The sequence below is a fragment of the Schistocerca gregaria genome, chromosome 5, assembly GCF_023897955.1.
Source record: "Schistocerca gregaria isolate iqSchGreg1 chromosome 5, iqSchGreg1.2, whole genome shotgun sequence".
In the NCBI taxonomy this organism is placed as follows: domain Eukaryota; kingdom Metazoa; phylum Arthropoda; class Insecta; order Orthoptera; family Acrididae; genus Schistocerca; species Schistocerca gregaria.
The window spans coordinates 292,318,682-292,335,962 of record NC_064924.1 but is presented as its reverse complement, the minus strand read 5'-3'; the positions used below and the strand labels follow the sequence as shown (position 1 = coordinate 292,335,962).

General features: G+C 43.4%; 1 protein-coding gene across 13 annotated transcripts in view; it reads right to left on the bottom strand.

The window, feature by feature from the left end:
• The window catches only part of LOC126271885 (dystroglycan 1), a 960,129-nt gene that overhangs the window by 776,028 nt on the left and 166,820 nt on the right, over nucleotides 1-17,281 (bottom strand). For 4 of the 13 annotated variants that reach the window (XM_049974256.1, XM_049974252.1, XM_049974250.1 and 1 more), the window contains one exon: nucleotides 3,752-3,824. The exons of the other annotated variants lie outside the window; for them this stretch is intronic. The gene's annotated coding sequence lies outside the window, so the exon portion shown is untranslated. Of the gene's footprint in view, nucleotides 1-3,751; nucleotides 3,825-17,281 lie in introns of those variants that run through there. 13 annotated transcript variants of the gene reach the window in all.

The window sequence follows — 17,281 nt, the reverse complement described above, 5'->3', positions numbered from 1 at the left end:
CTTTGTGTTCTCGCCTTTCACACACTGTTCACCATGTTTATCACTCATTTTCGTGGTAGACTATTGTTCTTTTGTCACTCGATACAACTATTTCGTCGTACACTGCTTTCCACAGCGTAAATATTGCGACTCCATTACGTGTTTCATCTTATTTGTTATGTTTACCTATTTGTTGCCAACCTAACGAAGTGTATGTTCGATAATGTGTGTGTGTGTGTGTGTGTGTGTGTGTGTGAGAGAGAGAGAGAGAGAGAGAGAGAGAGAGAGAGAGAGAGAGAGAGAGAGAGAGAGAGAGGATTTTTTTTTTTTTGGGGGGGGGGTTTGTCTGACGCGTCTACTACCTGTTAGCGAGTGGGTGAAAACTTTGGTAACAGCTGTTTTGACTTTTCGTTTCAATATTCTGTGGAGGGGTTCATGGATGAGTGAGTGTAAAGATGTCGGGTCATATTATTACTACATTGGACAGTATTTTTATATTAATATTTTTGGCGAACGTTATTCTATTATTTTATCTATTAGTGTAAATAATGAATTGCTTGGCGTGTGTACTTGCGTCATTCAACAGGACTTTCCCTCTGTTTTGGCTTTATGTATGTGGTAATTTTCTTGCATGGTCAGGAGGTGTTTTTTTATTGTTGATTGTAATTACTTTCATGTCATTTTCTCTAGTGGTTGGTTTGTGGTCATTTTCTCTTAGGTGTTCTGCAAATGTGGAGTTGTTTGTCCCATATTTCCAGGGTCTCATGTCTTCCTTGTATTTGACATAATATGTTCTCCCTGTTTGCCCCATGTATGTGCCTTCACAAGTGTTACACTGTAGCTGATACATACCTGCTTTCTGCTGTATGTCTCTGTTTTTTGTCAGTTTTCGGGTGTATTTTTCTATAGAATTGTCTGTTGTCTATGCTATGTTTATTCCCTGTCTTTGGGATAAATAAAGTAACTAGCAGCAGGAAAAGGCAGCTTTATTTACAAAACACACATTTATATGCTTGTTGCGGAGGATGGCCACACAAACAAACTTGTTAAACTTGTATGGTACAACTTTTACCAATACATCCTGGATATACATATGAGAATTTTGGATTTAATTGACTTATCCTCATGAAATGCTTAAGAATAGGGAATATTGCAAGACTCTACATCTACATCTACATCCATACTCCGCAAGCCACCTGACGGTGTGTGGCGGAGGGTACCTTGAGTACCTCTATCGGTTCTCCCTTCTATTCTAGTCTAGTATTGTACGTGGAAAGAAGGATTGTCGGTATGCTTCTGTGTGGGCTCTAATCTCTCTGATTTTATTCTCATGGTCTTTTCGCGAGATATACGTAGAAGGGAGCATTATACTGCTTGACTGCTCGGTGAAGGTATGTTCTAGAAACTTCAACAAAAGCCCGTACCGACCTACTGAGCGTCTTTCCTGCAGAGTCTTCCACTGGAGTGTATCTATCATCTCCGTAACGCTTTCGAAATTACTAAATGATCCTGTAACGAAGCGCGCTGCTCTACGTTGGATCTTCTCTATGTCTTCTATCAATCTTATCTGGTACGGATCCCACACTGCTGAGCAGTATTCAAGCAGTGGGCGAACAAGCGTACTGTAACCTACTTCCTTTGTTTTCGGATTGCATTTCCTTAGGATTCTTCCAATGAATCTCAGTCTGGCATCTGCTTTACCGAGGACCATTCCATTTTAAATCACTCCTAATGCGTACTCCCGGATAACTTATGGAATTAACTGCTTCCAGTTGCTGACCTGCTATATTGTAGCTAAATGATAAGGGATCTTTCTTTCTATGTATTAGCAGCATATTACACTTGTCTACACTGAGATTCAATTGCCATTCCCTGCACCATGTGTCAATTCACTGCAGATCCTCCTGCATTTCAGTACAATTTTCCATTGCTACAACCTCTCAATATACCACAGGATCATCCGCAAAAAGCCTCGGTGAACTTCCGATGTCATCCACAAGGACATTTATGTATATAGTGAACAGCAACGGTCCTACGACACTCCCCTGCGGCACACCCGATATCACTCTACTTCGGAAGACTTCTCTCCATTGAGAATGACATGCTGTGTTCTGTTATCTAGGAAGTCTTCAATTCAATCACGCAATTGGTCTGATAGTCCATATGCTCTTACTTTGTTCATTAAACGACTGTGGGAAACTGTATCGAACGCCTTGCGGAAGTCAAGAAACACGGCATCTACGTGGGAACCCGTGTCTATGGCCTCTGAGTCTCGTGGACGAATAGCGCGTGTTGGGTTTCACACGATCGTCTTTTTCGAAACCCATTCTGATTCCTACAGAGTACATTCCTAGTCTCCAGAAAAGTCATTATACCCGAACATAATACGTGTTCCAAAATTCTACAACTGATCGACGTTAGTGAAATAGGTCTATAGTTCTGCACATCTGTTCGACGTCCCTTCTTGAAAACGGGGATGACGTCTGCCCTTTTCCAATCCTTTGGAACGCTACGCTCTTCTAGAGACCTATCCTTCTGTCGTCTATTTCGATATCTACCATTTTGTCATCTGTGCGACTATCTAGAGAAGGAACTACAGTGCAGTCTTCCTCTGTGAAATAGCTTTGGAAAAAGACATTTAGTATTTTGGCCTTTAGTCTGTCATCCTCTATTTCAGTACCATTTTGGTCACAGAGTGTCTGGACATTTTGTTTTGATCCACCTGCCGCTTTGACATAAGACCAAAATTTCTAAGGATTTTGTGCCAAGTCAGTACATAGAACTTTACTATCGAATTCACTGGACGCCTCTCGCGTAGCCCTCCTCACACTACATTCTCGGTTGTTGTACCACGGTGGCTCTTTCCCATCTCTTACGATCTTGCTTGACACATACTCATCTAACGCATATTGTACGATGGTTTTGAACTTTGTCCACTGATCCTCAACACTATCTGTACTTGAGACAAAACTTTTGTGTTGAGCCGTCAGGTACTCTGTAATCTGCTTTTTGTCACTTTTGCTAAACAGAAAAATCTTCCTACCTTTTTTAATATTTCTATTTACGGCTGAAATCATCGATGCAGTAACCGCTTTATGATCGCTGATTCCCTGTTCTGCGTTAACTGTTTCAAATAGTTCGGGTCTGTTTGTCACCAGAAGGTCTAATATGTTATCGCCACAAGTCGGTTCTCTGTTTAACTGCTCAAGGTAGTCTTCAGATAATGCACTTAAAAAAAGTTCACTAGATTCTTTGTCCCTGCCACCCTTTATAAACGTTTGAGTCTCCCAGTCTACATCCCACAAATTAAAATCTCCACCCAGAACTATAACACGGTGGGGAAATCTACTCGAAATATTTTCCAAATTATCCTTCAGGTGCTCAGCCACAGCAGCTGCTGCGCCAGGGGGCCTATAGACACATCCAATTACCATGTCTGAGCCTGCTTTAACCGGGACCTTCACCCAAATTAACTCACATTTCGGATCTCCCGTCAATTTCCTTCAATACTATTGCACTTCTTATCGCTATAAACACGCCTCCCCCTTCACTGTCCAGCCTGTCTCTGCGGTATAACTAAAGCAATGGCCCACGTTATTGTCACTCACAAAAATTTTCCGTTGCAACCTAAATAATGAGGTTTGAGATTTTCGATTCAAACTCGATTTCGGGGTGGGGGTGGGGCACTTGTGAAACAAGAGATGTGGCTGTCACTCCAGCCAGCGTCGGAGGCGACAGACGTGTCAAATCGTAATCCTAATCCGGTACTCACGCACGGTAAGGTAGACGGACGGTTGCCTCGCAGAGCAGCGGCGACCAGCAAGAGCAGAGGGCGGCTGTCTCACCTGGAACAAGCAGAGCAAAGCGCCTAATGAGAGATGTGGCCCGGGCCGAGCCGCTGCGAGCCTCGCCGGCCTAATTGGGCTGCGGTGGGTGCCAGCAGACTGGCTGCCACGGCTGCCTACCTCATTACTGGCGCCGCTTCCGCCGACGCCTAATGGCACATTGTGCAGACGACGGCGGCGGCGGCGGCGAAGAGGCTGCGCGATGGATCGGCGGGCGGCGTCATTACTTGCAAGAGTGTTTCCCTGTACCGCCTCCTGGCGTTTCACGCCACACTGGAGGGTACAGTAGATTTCTGCTTGTACTTGACCCTGATTCTAAACAGGTATTACTATCTAGAGCAGTCGTTTCCAACCTGGGGGTTAAATTTTTATGAGAGGTAAAAACTAAACGATCCGATTCTGTTTCCGACACGAAACTACACTACTGGCCATTAAAATTGCTACACCTAGAAGAAATGCATAAGATAAACGGGTATTCATTGGACAAATATATTATACTATGACTGACATGTGATTACATTTTCACGCAATTTGGGTGGGAAATCAGTGCCCAGAACAACCACATCTGGCCGTAATAACGGCCGTGATACGCCTGGGCATTGAGTGAAACAGCTTGGATGGCGTCTACAGGTACAGCTACCCATGCAGCTTCAACACGATACCACATTTCATCAAGAGTAGTGACTGGCGTATTGTGACGAGCCAGTTGCTCGGCCACCATTGACCAGACGTTTTCAATTGGTAAGAGACCTGAAGAATGTGCTGGCCAGGTCAGCAGTCGAACATTTTCTGTATCGAGAAAGGCCCGTACAGGACCTGCAAAATGCGGTCGTGCATTATCCTGCTGAAATGTGGGGTTTCGCAGGGCTCGAAACAAGGGTAGAGCCACGGGTCGTCACACACATGAAAGGTAACGTCCACTGTTCAAAGTGCCGTCAATGCGAACAAGAGGTGACCCAGACGTGTAACCAATGGCACTCCATACCATCACGCCGGGTGATAAGCCAGTATGGCGATGACGAATGCACGCTTCCAATGTGCGTTCACCGCGATGTCGCCAAACACGCATGCGACCATCATGATGCTGGAATCAGAACCCGGATTCATCCGAAAAACTGACGTTTCGACATTAGTGCACCCAGGTTCGTCGTTGAATACACCATCGCAGGCGCTTCTGTCTGTGACGCAGCGTCAAGGGTAACTTTATACGAACTGACAGGGCAATGCAACTCCCTATACCAGTAAACAAACACAGTCACTGCAAAATACATTCAGCCGCTTAGGTACTGAATCCTATGACCCTATTCAAAACTGATAACTTAGCTCCCTCTCCACATAACAAATAACTAAAATAGTCTGAGCTCTGAAACAGCAACGGTGGATCGCGTTATATTCTGCTCTCTCATGAACTGGAATAAAATGTACTACTACCGACTCAGCGGTGTGCAATGTTGGCTGTAATTCTTCGAAATATACTTTAAATTCTTTTGGCTGATTAATGAGAACATTTAAGAAAAATTCAGTTAAAAAAAAAAAAAACATATGAGCTGGAGAGTGAGTCGGTAGTAATTTAGGTCAGTTACTAACACTGACTTTTTCCAACAGCGAAGTTATATTCGAAATTTAGTTTGTCTTTTCAAAAATCTGACAACTGGTATTACATTACTCAGGAAAATTACATCCCTTTTTACTGAATGAAAACCTTTCTTTGCGGACGTAGTCATAAACAATGAGATTTGTACAGCAAGTGTTATGTAATAACACTAACAAGCATAAACACAAATCATCAAATTACGTATGATTGTGTTAACAAATCTTAGAAACATTACAAAAGGGAAATATCTAACTAGCCTGCACATATAATCTGTTTATGTACTTTCTGGGGTTACTCAACATAGAACTCACTGTGACCAGTTATCACTGAACTCATTTACACTAACGCGTTGGCAAAAGGAAAGTAAAAAAAAAAAAAAAAAAAAAATCAACTTCTTTACCTTAACCGCGAGAAGATTCTGCTTCCAGACTTATATTTACAATAATACATTTACTAGTGAAGCTTCTTTCTAATATCAATTCAGTCATCCTTTCTTATCACAATTATATTTACATTTCATCATTTCACTTTACATACCATTATAAAATCACTCACGATTTTTAACTATTTTACGTGCGGTTTAATATAAAACATTGGTATGAGAAAATTACTACGTTATAATCTAACACTTGGCGGCTTTACAGGGCACACCACAAAAACGGGCTTCTCTATCGTCTTTCGCTCACCGACTGATACACATTCACTGCTGTGCGCCGAGCGATCTCTTACTCCAACACTACAATCTCAGACCAGAAGCCGTATCTTTGGCTCTGCGGTGGTGCAAAGTCAGAGATCCGCTTTATAGAGCCCATCAGAGACATGTATAGTTTACAATATTAGGCCGGTTTCACTCTGGGACACTGGTGACAGTCGCCAGTGACGGTCACCGGTAATTGTGTGGTGAACACTCCTGGATCACCGGTGTCCGACACCGCACGTGTTGCCAACTGATTAGTTAGTGAAATGGCGCCTTAGGCGCTTTTGCCCTAGCTGTGTCTGTCTTGTTCGGACGACACAGAAGAATGTACTAAATACCATCCTCTATAATGTGATCATGATATTGACATAGGCATGGTGGAACAGGACGTACGAAAACAAGTTTCCTAAAAAAAAAAAAAAAAAAAAAAAAATTGGAGAACAGCCGTCTCAACTGTAGAAACCGGTCAACGGGAAGAAATTAATATTCAGTACGATCCTGGCAATTAAATTTTCTTCATCGTGTTGGCAGACTTATAAAGTTTCCGTTATGGCGTATCTAGGTTCATGAATCTGTGGCTGCGTGCACCACTATCGATTAATCGTTAACTGTAGTCGTGTAACGTTGCAACCATCCGAAAGTCGTAGTTCCGCTGGAACTAGATATTTTGAAATGGTAATGAAAATATTTTTCATTCCTACTTCTTTAGCTTTGAACGTAAATATTAACAAACTTAGTATGTCCCAAAATCTACGATAGGAACTGTCATTTTTTACTCTAATTTGTGCTTATCTAAATTAGTCTGAACGCCTAATAAGCCACCAAAGAAGAGCTTAAAAAAGTACTAAACAAAAATAGAAAAAGCTAAATTTTTCTTAAAATTTAAGTTGTGTATCGTAAAAGCATCAAAATGAAAACATAAAATTTCGTTCTATAAAAAATTTGACAGTGGGCAACGTGAGCCAAGTTACGTGTACGAACTGCTCATTGGCTTAAAACAAGTCGTGCAAACGGGCAGCTTGCACCCAGAACACGAACGTAAAGTTTCCTCTCTTGCGAACGGAATAACCATCTCTTTCCCTTATCTGTAGTCGGAAGGTGATGACGTGGAGGTGCTAATTTTCACCAATTTCATGAACACAACTATATAATTCATCGTTCAACCAGTGCATTGCTTTAATGCGCAAAACTGATTTCCGTTGACACTATTTAGATCTCCCATTACAAATACCTTACATAAAACAGTAAAAATGAAGACATAACAAACGCAAATAGATTGTGTATCCATAATTGTCGGTCCAGTGCACCCGCGTGTACACAAATACTGCTCCGGTGGAGCGAGCGAAACACACCCGGCGCACAGCGCGTTCTTCTTCTTACTGCTGGAAGTTACATTCGCTCCCGCTGCGATTTTTTACACGTGTTAAACCCTTTCAGTCCTAATAAAATGATAAAACGAATAATATATAACTGTAAGCAAGAATAGAAGAAGGGATTGGCAAAAAGTTCAAAAATGGTTCAAATGGCTCTGAGCACTATGAGACTTAACATCTGAGGTCATCAGTCCCCTAGAACTTAGAACTACTTAAAACTAACTAACCTAAGGACATCACACACATCCATGCCCGAGTCAGGATTCGAACCTGCGACCGTCGCAGTCGCGCAGTTCCAGGCTGAAGCGCCTAGAACCGCTCGGCCACCATGGCAGGCGGAAAAAGGAAATGATCAGTTACTTTTAGAACGTGATTGCCCTTCAAAATATAATTGTGAATTTTTTTACGAACTGAATGTTTATTGTCGTAGTAAGCAATGAATACAAGAAGACATTGGTAGAAATAAACAATGGATTTTTTTAAAGGAGGCAGTTCCAATTTGGAACCAATGAGACATACAGTCTTCAAATACCAGTCATTTCATGTGATATTTGAAAGCAAATTCGCATATTTCATAAACATATTCCCCCTTCTCGAAATTTCCATGAACTCATAATGTCGAAAACAATTTACAATCCTAAATAACAAGCAAAATAATTTATAAAATGGTACATACTTGTTTCATTCCGATAACACTCATAAAAGAATAGTAGAAACTAAAATTTACGTTACAATAAATTAGATATAGTTACTTTCACTGCCAGTGATTTCCTCAGTATGGCCACTATATAAGACCACGTGTCAATAAGACCACGTGTCAATAAGACCACGTGTCAAGATCTCCTACAGTGGTTTAGCACAATCTCCGCGTCGACTGTTTCTTTGAACACTGTAAGTGATTGATTGCTACAATGCACTCACTATATTCGTAAAAGTACCTCAGTGTACCGCTACACGTCTTGCAATAGCATTGGTGGTTTCGTGCGAAAAGCACTGCACCCACGACTATAGTTCAAGGTTGAATCGAAAAATAGCAGCATTGGCGCAGAGAAAGCACAAAGTTTTGGCAAAGTCGATATTTCCACTTACGATGCAACGAAAGTTCTGAGAACTTACGAGGATACCTCCACCAGATGTCAAGTTGATTAATGTATGGTTGCAAGTGTTACAGATATAGGTACACTTAAAGACAACAAAAGCGGCGGCCGACCTCAGCGTCTATAAAGGTTCATCGGAAGCGGTGTTTAACGCCCACCTTGCAAATCAATGAAACGAGCATCACGCCACTCCACTTCCAGGCTACGAAGAACACGGTGCACAGACTGCTGCCTAAACTGCTGGCAACGGCATACTTACAAAGTTCAGATTTCCCAAGAACTGAAACCATTTGATTATGAACAACAACAAGAATTTACCACTAAGCTGTTATTGCTTACTAAAGAGGATGAAAATTTGCTACAGCAAATTGCGTTTTAAGCTGAAACGTTTCATATAAGCGCCTTTGTAACTACAGTGTGTACAACTTTGCTTCCGCCATTTGCCGGTAACTGGCGACAGCGGTAAGTAGCGGTCGAAAGAAACAGATCGCAGACGTCAGGCAGTTAGCTTGGACCTCAGGCAACATAACCTCATTCAACCATTAGTCGATTTGTGTCTGCATCGTAAAGTTGTTCTTGATTGAAAATGTCAGTTTACGACCCTAATTCTCGTCATTTGCGGGAGGTGTTACTGTTTTGTTCCAGTATGAAGAAAACAGCGGCTGAGTCTCATCGAATGCTCTCAAGTACGTATGTTAAGGACGCTATTAGTGAGTGGTTTCGACGCTTCAAGAACGGTGATTTTAACGTCGTAGACCGGCTTATTGGTGGAAGAGAGAATTTTTTTCCAAGAAGCAGAATTGCAGGCATTACTGAGAAGACTCGCGTCAACCTCAAGAAGAATTGGCACGATTAGTGGGACTGACAAAGCAAGCCATTTCAAAACGTCTCAGGGCTATGGGCATGATTCAGAAAGTACGGACTTGGGTCCCACGTGAGCTGAAACCAAGAAACTTTGAACGGCGTTTGTGTGTTTGTGAACAGTTGCTTCAGAGTCAAAAACGGAAGGGATTTCCGCATCGCACTGTGACCACAGATGAGAAATGGGTTCATTACGATAAACATAAACGCAAAAAATCATGGGGATATCCCGGCCATGCTTCCACGTCGACGGTCAAACCAAATATTCAGGGCGCCAAGGTCATGCCCTGCATTTGGTGAGACCAGCTCGGCGTCGTTATTATGAGGTGTTAAAACCAAGTGAAACAATCACAGGTGCTCGTTATCGAGCGCAATTAATGTGTTTGAGCAGAGCATTAAAAGACAAACGGCCGCAAAAGAGGTCAAAACGTACTTGGAAGCGCTAAAATGGGAAGTCCTACCTCACCCTCCGTAATCTCCAGACATTGCTCCCTCTGACTATCACCTGTTTAGAGCAATGGTGCATGGACTGGCTGACCAACACTTCTGATCTGATGAAGAAGTCACAAATTGGATCGGTTCGTCTATCGCTTCAAAAGATGAACAATTTTTTCGACGCGGGATTCGTACACTGCCCGAAAGATGGGAGAAAGTAGTGGCCAGCGATGGAAAATATTTTGAATGATACACGTGTAACCAATTTGTTTCATTAAAGCCTCAAATGTTGGGGGAAAAACGGAGGAAGCAGAATTGTACACCTTGTACGTATAACGTGCGTATTTGGGAAAACAGGAAGTCAGGGGTTGGGAGACTGAAGACCAATGAATGTGTGCACTAATACACTAGATGGCCGTAGCTCCATTCCTATTCTGTGAAACGTGTTACTTATCATGTGTGTATCAAATGTACTACAACCCAAATCCAAGAGATGCACCCCCATGTAATGTTTCAACCAGATGGAGCACCACCTCACTGGGCATAAAGTGTTCGCAAATCCTTGGATGCAGACTTCCTGCATAGGTGGATTGGAAAGGATGGCCCATTCCTATAATCGTCAATATCGATTGATACAGTAGAATTTTTTGCCGAGATACGTAGGGTCGAAGGTATATCCCACACGCGTAACGAATACGCGCACATTGCGTCAATGGATCACTGAACCTGTTGAGAGTATCACCTCCCAAACGATGTAAAAAAAGTGTAGCGCGAGATAGGAGACCGCTTGGCTATATCGCGTGATCAACTTGAACACATTAAATGAAATTACGTATGACTGACAGCTTGATGATTGTGGGTATGCATGTGCTAAATATCGTCTCTATCGATCTTAATTATAAAGCTGTGACCCCTTTAAATCTGGGTAAAAATTCTGGAACAACATTTGTCGGCGGTTATGAAAAGCGAGCAAATAATGAGCTTGTAAATTTGACACATGGATGACGATGTGATGTGTTCAGCCTTCGACACAACTACAAATTGTTCAAAAATTTCGAGAAAAGCACCAGACAAAAGGGAAAAAAAGCTATGAAACGAACAAAATGACTTCATTCCGTTTTAAAACAAGTCCTCTGATTATGTACAGTCTGTATGTAAATTGAACAGTGAGCAACGCTTATGGTGGAGGAAGTATCTCAAAAAATGGTCAAATGGCCCTGAGCACTATGGGACTTAACATCTGTGGTCATCAGCCCCCTATAACCTAACTAACCTAAGGACATTCTGCCCGAGGCAGAATCCGAACCTGAGACCGCAGCACCAGCGCGGTTCCGGACTGAAGTAACTCAACCGGCAGCTGTGACCGAGCAGTTCTAGGCGCTTCAGTCCGGAACCACGCTGCTGCTGTGGTCGCAGGTTCGAATCCTGCCTCGGGCATGGATGTGTGTGATGTCGTTAGGTTAGTTAGGTTTAAGTAGTTCTGAGTCTGGGGGACTGATGACCTCAGTCCCATAGCGCTTAGAGCCATTTGAATCATTTGAAGTGTCTCGTCCTGGAAGAATCAGCTTCCCGTCCAGCAGTAGAGTGCAGTGCGGTTGTTTTTCGTTTATTGTGTTCGTTACGTTAGTGATATAAATTACTAATGTCTGTATTCCGTATAATGATAACGCATTACGGGAAAATAAGTATTCTACAGGCGTGTCTACGCACTGCGTGGCCGCTGATGAGGATATTCCATAGCCCATTGGCTTATTTCGTAATCTACTCGTTTAGTACCTCTTCATTTCGTATCTCATCTGTTCACTTAATTTCTGACTTTCTACAACAGAATACATTTGAAATGCTTACATTTTCTTCTTTCCGGATTTCTGATGATCCCCATTTCACTTCAGTTCTATGCTGTACCGAGGACGTAGACTTTCAGTAACTTATTTCTCAATCACCACTCAATATCTGTGCCAACAGCTCATCCACGTATGTTCCTTTTATATGTTCACCCCAATCGCGTAATAACATTAACGATTTCTAAAGAAAATAGGAAAAATAACGACCACGTAAATCAACACTCACTCACTCAGGGAAGTATAATACAGAAATAATTTACTCATGGCGTGTGATGTATAATAACGAGCCGGGTTCTCCCTTTGCCTTAATTGTAAATGGTGTGGCACTGCAAAACACTATGAAAAAATTACTTAATTTACAGAACTATGTGTGCCCGATACAAAATTTTATTAATTGACCGAGCGAAGTATCGCAGTGGTTAGCACTGGACTAGCGTTCGGGAGGACGACGGTTCAAACTCGCATCCGGCCATCCAGATTTAGGTTCCCTAAAATCGCCGGGATAGTTCCTCGGAAAGGCACGGCCGACTTCCTGCCCTAATCCGATGACCTCGCTGTTTGGTCCTCTCCCCCAAACCCATCAACCAAACTTCATTAATTCTGTTACAGATACTGAAGAGGGCTGTCACAGGTACAAGCGAAAGGGGGGGGGGGGGGGGGGGCTGAACAATGATACAAGCAAATATCGTAATAAACACCGGTCCGGAAGTCAAAGGTGTCCGCGATTCAATAAGCACAAGTACAGTCGTGTCTTTTTGTTGTAATACTGTCAAAGATATGTTTATTTCGAAAAAAGTGTAAGTGGGTGTAAATTGCAAAACTGGTCTCGTTTGATTTTATCGTGATTCCGTACACTTCCCAGTACTGGAAAGTAGCATTTCGACAAGAAATGTATCAGCCGTGGCTCGCCAATACCATGGATCCTGCGACCGTAGCGGTCTCGCGGTTCGAGACAGAAGCGCCTAGAACCTCTCGGCCACAGCGGCAGTCTCCAAATGAACACATGTTATAATGTGTTTGGCATCAAATCCATTTCTGCAGCTCGGATCCTCGGGGACTGTTATATGTTCATGTAGTCTGTCGTAGTACGTCGTAATGGAGAAATCAGTTTACTGGTCTATGTTTAGTAGAATTATATGCCTGTGGCCCCTTTCGTTTATACTCGGAACAGTAGACACTCTGTATATTTACTCACAACCTTTCCTGAAAAGACCTATCAAATGAAGTATCCTGACGACGGCTAATCGAAAAGTCGATTGAGAAAATACGGGCGATCTTTAATTTTTATTGTATCAAGAAACCCAGTAAGCTCCGTGTCTAAGGTATTCGGGACTACTAAAATTCAAGTCTCGATCAGTCTACCAGATTTAGGTTTTTCGTAGTTTCACTAAATCTCTACAGTAATATTCTTTTTCTTTCCGTTTTACTCTCTGGTATATCTTCATTTACACTACTGGCCATTAAAATTGCTACACCACGAAAATGACGTGCTACGGGCGCGAAATTTGACCGACGCTGTGATTAGTTTTTCAGAGCATTCACATAAGGTTGGCGCCGGTGGCAACACCATACAACGTGTTGACATGACGAAAGTTTCCAACCGATTTCTCATACACAAACAGCAGTTGACTGGCGTTGCCTGGTGAAGCGTTGTTGTGATGTCTCGTGTAAGGAGGAGAAATGCGTACCATCACATCACAAGGTCGGATTGTAGCCTATCGCGATTGCGGTTTATCGTATCGCGACATTGCTGTTGGCGTTGGTCGAGATCCAATGACCGATAGCAGAATATGGAATCGGTGGGTTCAGGAGGGTAATACGGAACGCTGTGCTGTGCTGGATCCCAACGGCCTCGTATCACTAGCAGATGACAGGCACCTTATCCGCATGGCTGTAACGGATCGTGCAGCCACGTCTCGACCACTGAGTCAACAGATGGGGACGTTTTCAAAAACAACAACCATCTGCACGAAGAGTTCGACGACGTCTGTAGCAGCATGGACTATCAGCTCGGAGACCATGGGTGCGGTTGCCCTTGACGCTGCATCACAGACTGCGATGGTGTACTCAATGACGAACCTGGGTGCACGAATGGCAAAACGTCATTTTTTCGGATGAATCCAGGTTCTGTTCACAGCATCATGATGGTCGCATCCGTGTTTGGCAACATCGTGGTGAACGCACATTGGAAGCGCGTATTCGTCATCGCCATACTGGCGTATCACCCGGCGTGGTGGTACGGGTTGCCATTGGTTTCACGTCTCGGTAACCTCTTGTTCGCATTGACGGCACTTTGAACAGTGGACGTTACATTTCAGATGTATTACGACCCGTGGCTCTACCCTTCATTCGACCCCTACGAAACCCTACATTCCAGCAGGATAATGCACGACCGCATATTGCAGGTCCAGTACGGGCCTTTCTGGATACAGAAAATGTTCGACTGCTGCTCTGGCCAGCACATTCTCCAGATCTCTCACCAATTCAAAACGTTTGGTCAATGGTGGCCGAGCAACTGGCTCGTCACAATACGCCAGTCATTACTCTTGATGAAGCTGCATGAGCAGCTGTACCTGTATACGCCATCCAAGCTCTTTTTGACTCAATGCTCAGGCGTATCGAGGCCGTTATTACGGCCAGAGGTGGTTGTTCTGGGTATTGATTTCTCAGGATCTATGCACCCAAATTGCTTGTAAATGTAATCACATGTCAGTTCTAGTATACTAAGTTTGTCAAATGAATACCTGTTTACATCTGCATTTTTTGTTGGTGTAGCAATTTTAATGGCCAGTAGTGTACATACTCAGTCGCCTTTCGCGTCCACTGTTTCCCACTGGACTGTGATGCCCCACGTTCGTTGACCTACCATTTCAAAGCGGCCGCTGAAGGTCGGGGATTAATATCAGCATCCCGAATACTCAGGGTCAGCGTCCTGGTCTGCGCGAAAGGGGCCGCGAAGGGAACGAGTTTGCAGACAATGGGATTCCCTACAAGGCCGCGGCACAAAGCCTGCTGGAGGCCTGGCGCTAGGAAAACGAAGTCGAAAACATGTCCATAGCCGGCTGGAAGGCGAGAAACCTGTCCAAAAGTTTCACTTGCTTCAGCCTGTATCAGCAGCTCTATTACACCTTTGTGTTGAGCCTAGAGATTGTTTCAGAATTATACCGCACAGAAACCTTAGACATATTCCAGATACGGGGCAAATTCGATATGAACCCATGCCGGGAATGTCTCCGTAGCTAAACCGTCAGTATGCCATCATTCAACCGGAGAAATCGAGCTCGATTCCTGCAACTGTCGCGGATTTCCTTGGTAGGAAGACTATTTTAAGCACAGGTAATTTCAAGGCAGCCTCCTTACATTATTAAGGGTAGGTTGTGGGATCGCGTTCTGCCTCCACCACTGTTGTAGTTTATAGACTTCTAGACACTTCAGAGAGAGAGAGAGAGAGAGAGAGAGAGAGAGAGAGAGAGAGAGTAATAATTGGTTTGTCATATCGACAGACTCCAAATTTATGAGTCATCTATCCATACAAGACAGGCTCTCGAGGTCGATTTTTACTTGTTTTACTTTCCAAGTAACGCTTGGTATTTCGAGTTTAGGCTGTGGTCTTTGATAACAACAGCACACCTCCTGCGCCGGCCCTTGTGACCGAGCGGCTCTAGGTCTGGAACAGCGCGACCGCTACGGTCGCAGTTTCGAATCCTGCCTCGGGCATGGCTGTGTGTGATATCCTTAGGTTAGTTAGTTCTAAGTTCTAGGGGACTGATGATCTCAGCAGTTAAGTTCCATAGTTCTCAGAGCCATTTGCACCATTTTGCACCTCCTGCAGTGACTGGGGTACCACCAAATACAGTCCTTGGAACCAAGGTTTTTTAGGTATCATCACCTTTGCACAAACACAGAGACACACCTTGAAGAAACAGGAAAGGAGGACTCGTCTACTTTTTTGGGGTCCTTCTTTCAGATTTCGTATTTGTGGCCATTCTTCTGTAGTAACGATCAGACCTGAAAGTGTGTACTACTTTATTCGCCCACTTCGGACAGTGCTCGGATGAGGTCCTAACAATGTGATGATTGGGGTACGGATAAAGATTTCAACATTTTGTCAAGTATTCGTTTTTCGTAGCATTCTGTGCTAAAATTTTCCTACGTAGCGTCTTGACGATGCCTCTCGCAGCAAGCGAAAATGACCAATCAATTACGCCTCGACCACCACCTTAAAATGGACAAACTAGCCGGGAAGAGTGGCCGTGCGGTTTGAGGTGCCATATCATGGATTGCGCGGTCCCCCCCGCCGGAGGTTGGAGTCCTCCCTCCGGCATGAGTGTGTGTGGGGTTCTTAGCATAAGACAGTTTAAGTAGTGAGTAAATCTAGGGATCGAGGACCTCAGCAGTTTGATGCCTTAGGAATCCACACACATTTGAACATTTTTTTTGGAAAAATTATGTCGCTATGAAAGCTACGAGTATTAACTGTACAAATCTCGTTACTTTTAGTTACCATAAGGGCCGGCCTACACCTGACCGAACGCAGGCGAACGAGCATTAGCAATAGATTCAAAAATGGTTCAAATGGCTCTGAGCACTATGGGACTCAACATTTTAGGTCATAAGTCCCCTAGCACTTAGAACTACTTAAACCTAACTAACCTAAGGACATCACACACACCCATGCCCGAGGCAGGATTCGAACCTGCGACCGTAGCAGTCCCGCGGTTCCGGACTGCAGCGCCAGAACCGCACGGCTACCTCGGCCGGCCATTAGCAATAGAGAATTCTCTCATATGTGCATGGTAGAGAGAGAGAGAGAGAGCGGACAACATCCCGTACTGTTCGGCACGTAATGGCAGTTGCGGAATCGTGTTTCGCTAGTTGTTGATCTTCGAGTGAACCATCAAAGGAATTTCATATTTTCTGTACTCTGGCGATAACAACGCAGACAATGCGTTCGCTTGCTGTTTTGCGAATGAACTTTTCTTGTTGGCGTTGACTCGCGTTAGAGATGGAGCATTCTGAAGAGAATGTAATGTTTCTAATATCAGCATATAGATGTCTCAGTTACTTGTGAGATACATTTCACAAATGGTAAATAGAAAGCAATATTATACCTATAAAACTGCCGAAGCACCCTAAGATCCGACTGGAGACATGAGTAAGATGATAAATTCAGTACTTCCATGATTGGGAACGGAGTGAATAAGCAGAAATAAATTTCCTTGAAAGTAAACAAGTACGAATATACGGCGATTAAAATTAAAAGTGTACGAAAGACCTGGTCATTCTCATTGGGTATGTAGATTAAAGTTACTGTTACATGTCTAATGAGTAACTGTAACAACCGAGGAAATAGACATCGTTTACCCATTATCACATTATCTACCCTCTAACAACCTTGATAGCAGGTTTCATCAAGCTGCTTATGGGACATATTCTATGTACAAGGTGATTCAGCTGCCCCTACCCGCAACACATTCAAATACTACATGCAAAATTGTCATATTTTCTCACTTGCTATGTGCAAAATATAAGCCTCAGAAACAAAATGAACAGGAC